The following is a 12,122-nucleotide window of genomic DNA, read 5'->3' on the forward strand; positions in this document are numbered from 1 at the left end:
CTCTTCATGTTGCTGATTTAACTAATGATGTTCATTACTACTCTGTGAAGTTAATTCAGATGAATAGGTTTTTAATACATTAATATTTTAATAACACTTATAAATTTAACAATGCACTCATTCATTGCTTTAGTGCCCGAGTTGCACAGTACCCTGCAGAAGAGTATATATATGTTTAAATGACCTACTCAATGTAAAGATTTCTTAGGAAATTGTTGGCTTATTTTTGAAACTTAAACATTTTCAATCTTTTAACTTTTCTTTATTGGTCAAGGTACTTATTTTATCAAATCAAAATTGTTTTTAATATTTCTTCTTTTGGGTGCCTTGAGAGACTAATTACACACTAAAAAATTTGAAGTGATGTACTTGCTTTGATAAGGTGATTTTTAAATTACTTCAACCTGACCTGAGGAGAGAGGGTGAGGACAGTATCAATAATTGGAAGAAAGGAAATTCTCTTTCTAGGCAAGAATCACATTTCACAGGTAACCTAACACAAAGTTTTCTGCTGTCCTCTGGGTCATTGACAGATACCCAAAGTTATTGGTTTATGGAAATTACGATCATACCTAGATCCTAGAAATAAACTACTTATTCTCTCTATATATAAGGACAAGAAATTAAACTGTTTCCTTCTTAGTTAAGACAAGGTTTGAATTTTTTTCCTAAAGAAGCTTTATTCAGAAATTAGGAAGGCTTCTAGTTCCTCTGAAGACAATGAACTACAATAGGTTGCTGATTTTCTTCCCCACAACCAACCTAGAATAGCTCCAAAAGAAGGAATCATTGACTTGAGGAAACAACCAAAAACTTTAAGAAATCCATGTGTCAGCTGTCTTAAAATAGGTAGAGGGCCTCCTTAGGTAAAGGGCAGACACTGGGTGATGCTGAAAGAATAAAATATGTGTGGCTCTTACATCCCCCATGTTGCCTTAGGACAATTTTTGTCTGCTCCACCAATATTTATGAAATCAGCAGCAATAGCCCAAGCTGCAAGTGCCATAGGGTAATGCCAAGGCAGGGCAATAATCCTACTGGGGTAACAAAAAGAGATGAGATCTAACCATCATTTCCTCTTCTACTCTCTCCCTTTCCAAACCCAAGGCTGTGTGCATTATAACCGTATCAGTTCATGTTCCCCAATGCACAAGAAAATTGCATTTCCTAGCCATCTTTACATATGGGTCATTTGAGTTGCAGCCAAAGCAGTGTGGGAGAAATAACATAAGCCAATTTCAGGACTTGCCCTTAAAGGCATTTTATGAGATACTTTAGCTCTCTTTTCCCCCCACCCCACCACAATTTCCAGAACCTTGTCATCACGGCATCACAAGACAAAAGAAACTTTGATTTCTAAGCTAAACTTTGTATGAGTGAGAAATAAACTTATGTTGATTACCATTGCAATGATATTAATAGGCGGGACTGTTAACAGGTGATTAGGCCATGAGGGGTCCACCCTCAAGAATGGATTAATGTCATTAACCAGAGAGTGGCTTTGTTCAGCCCTCTCTTATTCTCTTGTCCTTTCACCTTTTGCCATGCATGGGATGATGTAGCATGAAGGCCCTTGCCAGATGCCAGTTTCATGCTCTGAGACTTCCCAGTCTCCAGAACCATGAGCCAAATAAACTTCTGTTCGTTACAAATTACCCATCCTCTGATATTCTGTTGTAGCAACATATAAAAGACTAAGACAGATACATTTACATGTAGAATATGAGCTTTTAGAACTAACCAGATAGTAATCACGTGACAAAATATTTTAATGAGATTTTAATTCTAAATGAGTGACAGACAAAACATAGGCATTTAAAGATATGTATATAGATTTTAACTTAAATAAGATGAAAATTAATCAGCTGTATATAATAAAGGCAATAGAAATTAAGATAGAGAAATTATAAACCCAGAGTTTCTTATCAGTAAAAAAATCACAAAGAAACTCTGACAGTGCGTTTTTGTACATGAACTTCCTAAGCTCCAGTTCACCTACCCAAATGAATTAGAATAATCTTGCCCACTGTGCCAGCTCATGCCACCGAATAAAATGTTCTACTTTGGGATATCATAAGCTATAACACACAATATCTGCAGCTCCCACGCTGGCAATAAGCTGTTTGACATAAATTAAGGAAGTAGCTTCAATTTATATTAAATTTAAAAGATAACACAAGTATTACAGTACTAATTAGTTTGAAGACATGCTGCTTAAAGAAGTGGTCTTCTATACTTCAGAAAATAATTCATTAAAAAGAAGGAATTTAGATGTTTAAATTTTATTTAGGTTATATGTATATGGTGGAGACAATGCAAAACAGCATTTCAGCACTGAAGTGCAAATAGTATCTCCAAGAAATCACCATTCAAATTCCATCCAAGAAAGTAAATTTTTTTCTAATTATATGATGAATACTCATATCCTCAGAACTTAACATAAAATTATGAGATCTTAGATCATACTTAATAAGACAGTATATTCTAAAATGAAAATGTTATTTAAAATAAATAACAGAATGCAAGCAAAATGAAAATATCCCACAAATTACCCTTTCTTAATTATATATTATGTAAGATAATAGAGCACAGTGAAAAGAAATGCAAATACTAATCAAAAGAAAGCAGGAGTGGCTATATTAACATCTAAGTAAAACAAGAATATTACCAAAACCAAAGAAGTGCATTAAAGAGCTCAATTCACTAAACAGACATAAGCAATCCTATATCTGTAAGCACTTAACAACAGATCAAAATATCTGAGGTAAAAACTGATGAAAGGAGAAAGACAAATCCATATTTACAGTTGGCAATCTCACCACACCTCTCTCAGTAATTAGAATGAGTACTCAGAAAATCAGTAAGGATATAGATGACTTCATACCATCAAGGACAAAGACTCTCACCTTGACCAAACTTTAATCAGGCTACTTTGAACCCTTTACTAAACTAGGCCTCAACCTTTGAGCTTCTGTGTTTGTCTTTGTATCACCCAGTTTTAGCAAGAATCCTTCTAAATTAGTTTATTGAGAACCCGCATCCTCCATATCTGATCACCCTGGCCTACCTTCAGCAAGAATCCTATCAAGTTGGTTTAACCGGAATCCTCCCTAACCCTCATGATTCCTCTTAGTAATTTTCCATCCCACAACACCCACCCTGCTTCTCAGCTATAAATTCCCACTTGTCCATGCTCTTGAGACTCAAGCCCAGTTCTACACTAAGGTCTCTTTTCCCCTACTGCAGGAGCTCCTGAATAAAATCTGTTTTTACCACTTTAACTACTATCCAGCTCTGGTTTTCTTAAACATTAATTTGATTTAATTGACAATTACAGAAAACTCCACCCAACAATGAAATATATTCAAGTACACATGGCACATATACCAAAATAAACCAAATTCTGTCCATCAAACAGACTGGAACTCATTAATAAGAACTGAAATCATAAAAATTATGGTATCTTACTATAATAACTAGAAATAGACTAGAAATCAATGACAGATATCTGAAAAATCCCCAAACAATTCTAAATAACCTATAATTCAAAAGGGAAGTTGAGAGGGAATTTTCAAAATATTTAAACTAGATAAAAATGGAAACACAACATATCAAAATTTGTGGAATGTAGCTAGATCAATGCTTAGAGGGAAATCTATAATGCTAAATGCATATATTAAAAAAGGAAGAAGGCCTCTCATCAATATGTAAGCTTCCACCTTAAAAAGAAGAGAAAATTCAACCCAAAGCAAGCAAAAAATTGTAAAGAGCAAAAGTCAAAGAAATGGAAAATGGAAAATCAACATAGAAAATCAATGAAACCAAAAGCTGGTTCTTTGAAAAGATCAATGAAAATTGATAAACTTCTTACAAGACTGATCAAGATAAAAATAAAGACATAAATTACCAATATCAGCAAAAAGAGAAAGACATCGAAATGATCCCACAGACATTAAAAACATAAAAAGGAAACATTACAACTTCACATCTATAAATGCGGTAATGTAGATAAAAGGACAAATTCCTTGAAAGACACAATCTACCAATGCTAACTCAGTAAGAGATAGATATCCCCTTTATTTCCTAGAAACTTCCTTTCTTAGCAGCTTCTTTCTAATCTAGACTGATTGCTCTCCAGACCTGCTATAGAGCTGTCCCTCCTAGGACATCATTGAACTGTTTTCCTGGGCTAGATTTACTAAATTACAAATCTTTCTTTCACTTCTTTATTATGGTAGAACATAACTTCAACAAATTTTTGATGCTTTTGCTGTCTCAAAATGTCTATATTTTACCTCTACACTTAAGTGATTATTGACTAGTCATGGGCTTTGGGATTGAAAAGTCTTGGCCCTCAAAACTCTGTAATCATTGCAATACTGTGTTCTAGCAGCCAATACTGCTGTCAAAAAGACTGATGATGACAGGTTTTTCTTTGTTTTTTGTTTGTTTGTTTGTTTGTTTAGGCAGCCTGTTTTCACTCTAAAAATCTTCAGGATTTTCTTCATTCTTAGTGTTACCAAATTTCATAACATGTCAGTGGGTAGGCTTTAAAAAAAATACTGAGCATTCTTAGAGAAACAGAATGCCATAAACCTGGTTTTCAGAAAAGGTTATTTTCACTGAGGTGTTAGAATTTGGGATAATGTTTTGCGGTCATCTCCTTACTTATCTATGTTGCCTGAAAGAGTTTATAATGATCATTTATCATTTTGTATAAAAAATTACACCATTAAAAAATAAGAATGCCCCACAATGCCAATTAAACCTTTAAATATACAAAGTCTTTGATTCCACAATTCTATTTCTAGAAATCTATGTTCTAGCAAAGGGTGCAAACATATATATACAAGAATATAAACTGCAATGCTATTTATAATATTAAAAAATTAGAAACAGTACAAATGTCTACCAGTTAAGGTTTGGTTAAACAAACTATAGTACATACATACTATAAACATTATGCAAACATGTATTGACATGGAAAGATGTGTAAGATATTATTAAATAACAAAGAAAACCTGTAAAATAATAGAGCATAACCTTTTTCTTTTTTTTTTTTTGGAAACAGGGTCTTCCTTTGTTGCCAGGCTGGAGTGAAGTGGCATGATCATAGCTCACTGCAGCCTCAAATACCTACACACAAATGATCTCTTACCTCAACCTCCCAAGTAGTTGGGACTACAGGCATGTACCACCACAACTGGCTAATTTTTCTATTTTTTGTAGGGATGGGGGTGATCTCACTATACTATGTTGCCTAGGCTGGTCTTGGACTCCTAGCTTCAAGCAATCCTCCCATCTCAGCCCCCAGAGTGCTGCGATTACAGGCATGAACCAACATAACAGCCTCATTTTTATATTAATAAAATAAAAAAAGCAAACAAACCAAAACCATGGGCATATATAACTTTCAAAATAACAGAGGGTAAAAAAAATAGAATAATAAAAAATATAAATGATCTAATTGCCAAATGCTCCAGTTGTAAGACAGATGGCCCACTGGACTTTTAAAATCCAATTCTATACACACATTAACCAAAAGAAGGCTAACATAGCTATACTAAAATAGAAAGGTCACAAATTGGAAAAGACTCAGAAAATATGACAAATAAATACAAGGTGGAATCTGGATGGGTTCCTAGTGCAGAAAAAGAACATAAATGGAAAAACTAGTGATATCCAGATAAAATTTACAGCTTAGTAAATATTACTCACTAAATGGTAATATTTAGTGAATTTGTTCAATTTATTCAAATTTATACAATATTTAGTGAATTATTCAGTGAATTATAGTATTTAGCTAAATTACAATATTAAGTTTTTGGTTTGCTTCATTGTTTTATGATTACGCGTCCTGTGAGCATTAGAAGGAGGATGAAGGGTATACAGGAACTCTGTATTATTTTTGCAACTTTTCAGTGTCTAAAATTTCAAAATAAAAAGTCTTTGGTTCTCAGAGTATGTTCTGTTCATCCCTCTCACAAGAAAGGACCAAGGCAACAAATAAATAGGTACAATTTAACTGGAGTGTCAAAGGGAGAACACTAGAGTGGAGACACCTGTGGTGACTGGACGTCTAGGAGGCACCCAGGAAGACACCTGGACTCCACAGCCCCATCCATCTCACCTGCCCAGATCAGATCCGCGTGGAGTCAGGTGGGAATTCCCGTTTCAGGGAATAGGTAAGCAGAAGATCCCCACCAGCCCTCATTGCCACTGCAAACAACTACAGTCCTTACAATAGGAGAATCCCACAATCCTCCCAAGCCAGGAGCCCAGTCTAGAGAGCAGCTGGGAATCCATGCAGCTGCATTGTCCTGATTCGGAGCACAAGATATGTATTCTCCACCCCTCCCAACCCCACCCTCCAGCCCATCTCTTGTGAGCCAAGCTGCTGCAACACAGTGCCATCTTTAGACCAGAGTCACATCTGGAGTGTACCCTGCTCTGGGAGCCAGTAGCCACTGCGCTTCTCCAGCACTGAGGTTCCATCTTCATTACACCAAGCCCACATGGGGTGGCTGAATGACAACTCCAGCTGGGCAGAGCCTGGGCCCAGGATTGGCTGTGACTCTGGTTCTGCAAGCAAGTAAACCAACCCCCACCATACTTCCAGCCAGAGGAACAGTCTGCCAGACACACACAGAGGGACCCTGCCCTTGAGCCAGCCAAAGTGCTGTATACCCTCCCCCAAGCAGGAAAGGCCCCTGAGCCTTCCAGCAGATGACAACGCCCTGAGCCAGCAGAGTAGCTACACACCAACACTCAGGACCTGAGAAACAGCCCCATACTCCCCTGTTCCCCAAGACACACCGCAATGGCCCTGCACCCCCAGTAAGGGTCTAACAACAATCCATAGGCCAACCCTTGTAGGAATGCCCCCAGGCCAGCCAAACAACCAAGAGTTTCAGACCTGAGAAATAGCCCCATGGGCCACCCCTGGCAGACACACCCCAGGCCAGCCAAGTAGCCACGCACCTGCACACCAGGCCTGAAAAACAGCCCTGCAGGCTGTCTTCTAGCAGGCACACTCCTAAGCTGGTCAAGCATCCTTGCACCTGTGTCCCAGACGTGAGAAACAGCCCCAGGCCAGCCGAGCATCTGTATATAATTGTTTTGTTTGTGAATTATAAAGCAGGAAAGTATTTACATTAGTCATAATGTATGTATGTATGTGTGTGTGTGTGTGTGTGTGTGTGCATGTGTGTCTGTATAAATGCAATGTACTAGATCGAGAATTTCTATATAAGAAAAGCTTAAGGACAGCAATGGATTGGTGGTAAAAGGTGGGGCCTATCTTAAATCTGTTTGCAAATCAAGTAAGACTGAAAAAAACTTAATTATCCACATCAAAGAAAGGATCACACTGAGGAAGATTACCCTCAAGCCCCTCATTAGTATTAGCACATATCTAAGTATGTACTAAATTCACTTCTGTAAATTACTTAAAAACAAGAAAATACTAGTTAAAAATGTTAACATAGGTAGTGGGCTGAGATAGTATTCAGGGAAAATTTTGGGTGGTACTGAGTAAAAGGCAGGAGGCCAAGAGTAAGAGAAGATGAATTTGATAGTCAATGGGGCATTTAAGGAAGAGAGGACCTTCATTTTGGGCAGGGGTGTCACAGTTAAGCTTCATGGTCCAAATCAATGGCTATTATTCCCATGTCATGAGTCTACTCAATCAGTAGATTAAAATTTCAATCAAGTCATCCCAAGATAGAAAAGCTCAAAAGACAATATTCATCTCAAAGTATTGCAAAGAGTATATTATATATTTTTTAAGCTTTTCTACTCAAAGTGTCCAGAACTGTTTAGATATTCATTCTTTCCTTTCCTAGCCTTTTATACAATATCATAAAGAGTTGTCTCTCCTTTCTTCTCTCACTTCTTACTTCTCTTTTGTTCTTCAGATTTAAAGGGATAGAAGAAAGTAGGAGCAATAACAACAGTTCAGGCCGGGCATGGTGGCTCACGCCTGTAATCCTAGCACTCTGGAGGCCGAGGCAGGTGGATCCTTTGAGCTCAGGAGTTTGAAACCAGCCTGAGCAAGAGCAAGACCCCATCTCTACTGAAAAATAGAAAGAAATTAGCTGGACAACTAAAAACATATAGAAAAAATTAGCTGGCCATGGTGGCTCATGCCTGTAGTCCCAGCTACCTGGGAGGCTGAGGCAAAAGGATTGCTTGAGCCCAGGAGTTTGAGGTTGCTGTGAGCCAGGCTGACGCCGCGGCATTCTAGCCAGGGTGACAGAGTGGGACTCTGCCTCAAAAAAAAAAAAAAAAAAAACAGTTCAGAAAAGTCTCAAACAGGTATCTAATTAGACTTGAGGTAAAACTGGTAAAAAGCAAAGAAAGTATGTTCAGAAGTTTGAAATTCAACCCCAAAACACTACAGCACATGCTGCTTAATACTATTATGTAGCTATACTTCTCCAATATAGCCCATCTCAGTTATTCATTTCACCAACAACGAACAGTGCAAGGGTTAGCAAACTATGACCCACAGCCCAAATTCAGCCAGTGGACTGTGTTAAAAATAACTGGGAGGCCATTAAGCTGAGATGGCTCCAGTACCTTGGGATTCTACATAAGTAAACCAAAACTCAACTCAGTGTAAACAGTAAAATGAAACTTAAGCTTAACCAACCAGAAACCACCAACTTACTTCTAACTAAAGGCTTTCCACTGTAAACTAATCAAATATTCTTCTTGTCCTGCTTTCAAAAATACCTCATAAAAGTTCATGCCCCCTTGGTGGAGCACTAAACCGCTAGCAGTTTGGTGCTGCCCAATGCATGAAACTGCTGAATGCTCAAATAAATTCTTTAACATTTTAATGTGCCTAAATTATTTTTTAACAACTGTTTTTGTATATATAGAAAAAATTAGCCAGGCATGCTGGCACATGCCTATAATCTCAGCTACTCGGGAGGCTGAGGCAGGAGGATTGATTGAGCCCAGGAGTTTGAGTTTGTTGTGAGCTAGGCTGATGCCACGGCACTCTAGCCTGGGCAACAGAGTGAGATTCTGTCTCAAAAAACAAATATAAAAAAAAGTAAGAAAAATAAAAATAAAAAAACTGTTTTTGAACAGCTCATGAGCTAAGAATGGTTTTTATATGAGGGGAAGGGAGGGATGAAGAGAGGGGAGGCGAGGGGAGAGAAGGCCAGGTGCAGTGACTCACACCTGTAATCTCAGCACTTTACAAGGCAGGAGGATCACTTAAGGCCAAGAGTTCAAGACCAACCCAGTCAACACAGTGAGACCCTGTCCCTACAAAAATTCTTTTTAAAAAGTTAGGCCAGGCCGGGTGCGGTGGCTCACGCCTGTAATCCTAGCACTCTGGGAGGCCGAGGCGGTTGGATTGCTCGAGGTCAGGAGTTCGAGATCAGCCTCAGCAAGAGTGAGACTAAAAATAGAAAGAAATTATCTGACCAACTAAAAAAATATATATAGAAAAAATTAGCCGGGCATGGTGGCGCATGCCTGTAGTCCCAGCTACTGGGGAGGCTGAGGCAGTAGGATCGCTTAAGCCCAGGAGTTTGAGGTTGCTTGAGCTAGGCTGACGCCACGGCACTCACTCTAGCCTGGGCAACACAGCAAGACTCTGTCTCAAAAAAAAAAAAAAAAAGTTAGGCCAGCATGGTGGTGCGTGCCTATAGTCCTAGCCACTTGGGAGGCTGAGGCAGGAGGATCACTTAAGCCCAGGTGTTTGAGGTTGCAGTAAGGTATGATTGTGCCACTATACTCCAGTCTGGGTGACAGACTAAGATCCTGTCTCTAACAAAAAAAAAAGAAAAAAAAAAAAGAAAAAGGAAAAAAGAGAGGAAAGGAAGAGAAGGAAGGAAGGAAAGGAAGGAAGGAAGGAAAGAACAAAGGAAGGGAGGGAGAGAAGAAGGAAATGGTACAGAGACCATATACAGCCTGTAGCCTATAAAACCTAAAACACAGGTAGTCCTAGCTTCACACAGTACTGGGTTAAATGAAATTCTATAGAGCAATCATTAGTCATAAGGGAAACAGAGAAAAACTTCAATGTGATATCATTATATACCCACTAGAAAAGCTAAAGTGAAAAAGACAATGTGAAGTGTTGAAAGCATTTAGAGGAACCAGAATTCTCATACATTGCCAGTAGGAGTGTAAATTGACACAATCAATGTGGAGGACTTTTCAGTAGTGTATACCACAAAAACACATCTACATATCCTATAAGTCATTTCACTAGAAGATATAGACACAACAGAAATGTATACATACATTCACCAAAATACTTAGAAAAATGTTTATAGCAGCTCTACTGGTAATAGCCAAAAACTATGTGGAGTTACTTATACAGCACAAGAATGAACAAACTACTGCTACATAACTCAGGTAAATCTTACAAATACAATATTGAGCAAAAGTCAGTCACAAAGGACTAAATAATGTATGAGTCCATTTTTTTACATAAAGTCAATAATAGGTGAAACTCATCGATAATGTTAGAAGTCCAGATAATGGTTACCTTTGGAACCACAAAGTAGAGGTTCTGAAATACAAATAATGTTCTTTCTAGAACTAGTTACTAGATACACAGGTATGTACACTTTTTGAAAATTCAACAAGCTGTGCACTTATGATTCATATGTTTTTCAATGTGTTTATTATACCTTAAATATTAACACACTAAAAAGATTTCCATAAACTCTATGCCTTTGAAGGAAAATTGTGTACATCTCCCATTCACTTTTCTGATTTGCCATCATTACCTCTCATTGACGTCTTAATTCCTACCACCTTATATAGAAAAGTCAGCTTTGCTTTAATTAATTTTATTGGTATACTATTGCATAATATACAAATGATTACATAATCGTCATTTTAGGTTAGTTTCATATCAGATCCCAAGAAAAAACTTCGAAAAGACAATAACTTGTGATAGTATATTAGTTATCTGGGGAAGAAAAAAAACCTCCTTGAAATTTAGTTTTGCTTGGCCCTTTGTTTTGGCTTATGTCTGCCTACTACCACTGTGATTTAACCTGCATAAAATGCTCAAAGGAGCTTTTTCAAAAGCCTGTCCTTGTGGAAAGTTGTTTTTCTAATAATGTGGCTATCTTGTGTTTATCCAGATCCCTCCATCCATGAAGGTTAAAGTACTTTGCAATACCGTTGTGTGGTGTCACCTTCCATTTAGAGAAATGTGGGCCCACGGACATAGTGAACCAAAAAAAAAAAAAAAAAAATTGTAACAGTGTCTTTTCGCAGAGTCTCTCAGTGCGCCTTAGGAAGCCCCGCATTCTTTGCCTACACTTACAAGTGTGAGAACTGAAGTATAAAACGATTGATCCTCTCAAGGGCACCGAGTCGATCAGAGGGTGAACCAGGACTCGAACCCTCTAAATCGGGGGCGACTTAAGGGGAAAAAATAACAAAAACCTACACCCTTGAATGAATGCTTAACTGCTAAACTCTTGTAATAGGAAACTGCGGACGATGCCGAAATCATGCCCCAAAAGAGCGCTCTGTCACCAGAGGACCCCACGACGCTGCCCTTCGAGGGAGCCTCATCACTCCCAGCCGCGCGGGGCCAGCATTTACTGGGCGCAGCTTCCGCTCGGCCCCAACTCCTCCGAGGAGTCTGGGCCGGAAATTCCAGGGCTGTGCTACGCTCATTCCGATCATTCTCCGGTCGCCCAAACCTCCCGGCCACGCCGTTTACCTGAGATGCGCCCGGCACCGCCCGCGGAGCCGACTCCACTCGCTCACCCAGAGTTTCTCAGGCCAGACGCGCAGCCACCGCGTCAGCCAATCGCCGCTCGCTGGGAGCCTCCCGGCCCGGGGCTCACCCGCGCGCCGAGGTGCGCGCGCCCCCAAACGACCGGCGGGGTGGGGCGGGGCGCGGGGGAGAGGGAAGGAGCCGGCAGCACGCCGCGCGCGGGGCCCTGCGGAGAGACGGCGCGCACCGGGCATGCGCGTGCCGCGCCGCCAGGCCCGCGAGGCGGGGCCTCTGGGCTGGGGAGAGAATTAAGAAAGTCCTTCGAGGAGTTGCGAGAAGAAAGTAGGCGGCGTTCGCCTGAGCGGCTGCCGCAGCGGAGCGTCAAGGTTGTCCGGTCCGAGGCGGCGGGCGCGTC

The 12,122-nt window shown here is 39.6% G+C and overlaps 1 protein-coding gene across 4 annotated transcripts in view; it reads right to left on the reverse strand.

Annotated features, from left to right (window-relative positions):
• MIPOL1 (mirror-image polydactyly 1) overlaps nucleotides 1-11,879 on the reverse strand; it is a 274,962-nt gene extending 263,083 nt beyond the window's left edge. For all 4 annotated transcript variants that reach the window (XM_045568308.1, XM_045568299.1, XM_045568325.1 and 1 more), the window contains exon 1: nucleotides 11,711-11,879. The gene's annotated coding sequence lies outside the window, so the exon portion shown is untranslated. The remainder of the gene's footprint in view (nucleotides 1-11,710) is intronic.
• Between the last annotated feature and the right edge of the window lie 243 nt (nucleotides 11,880-12,122).

This window comes from Lemur catta, chromosome 1 (assembly GCF_020740605.2).
Source record: "Lemur catta isolate mLemCat1 chromosome 1, mLemCat1.pri, whole genome shotgun sequence".
NCBI classification, from domain to species: Eukaryota; Metazoa; Chordata; class Mammalia; order Primates; family Lemuridae; genus Lemur; species Lemur catta.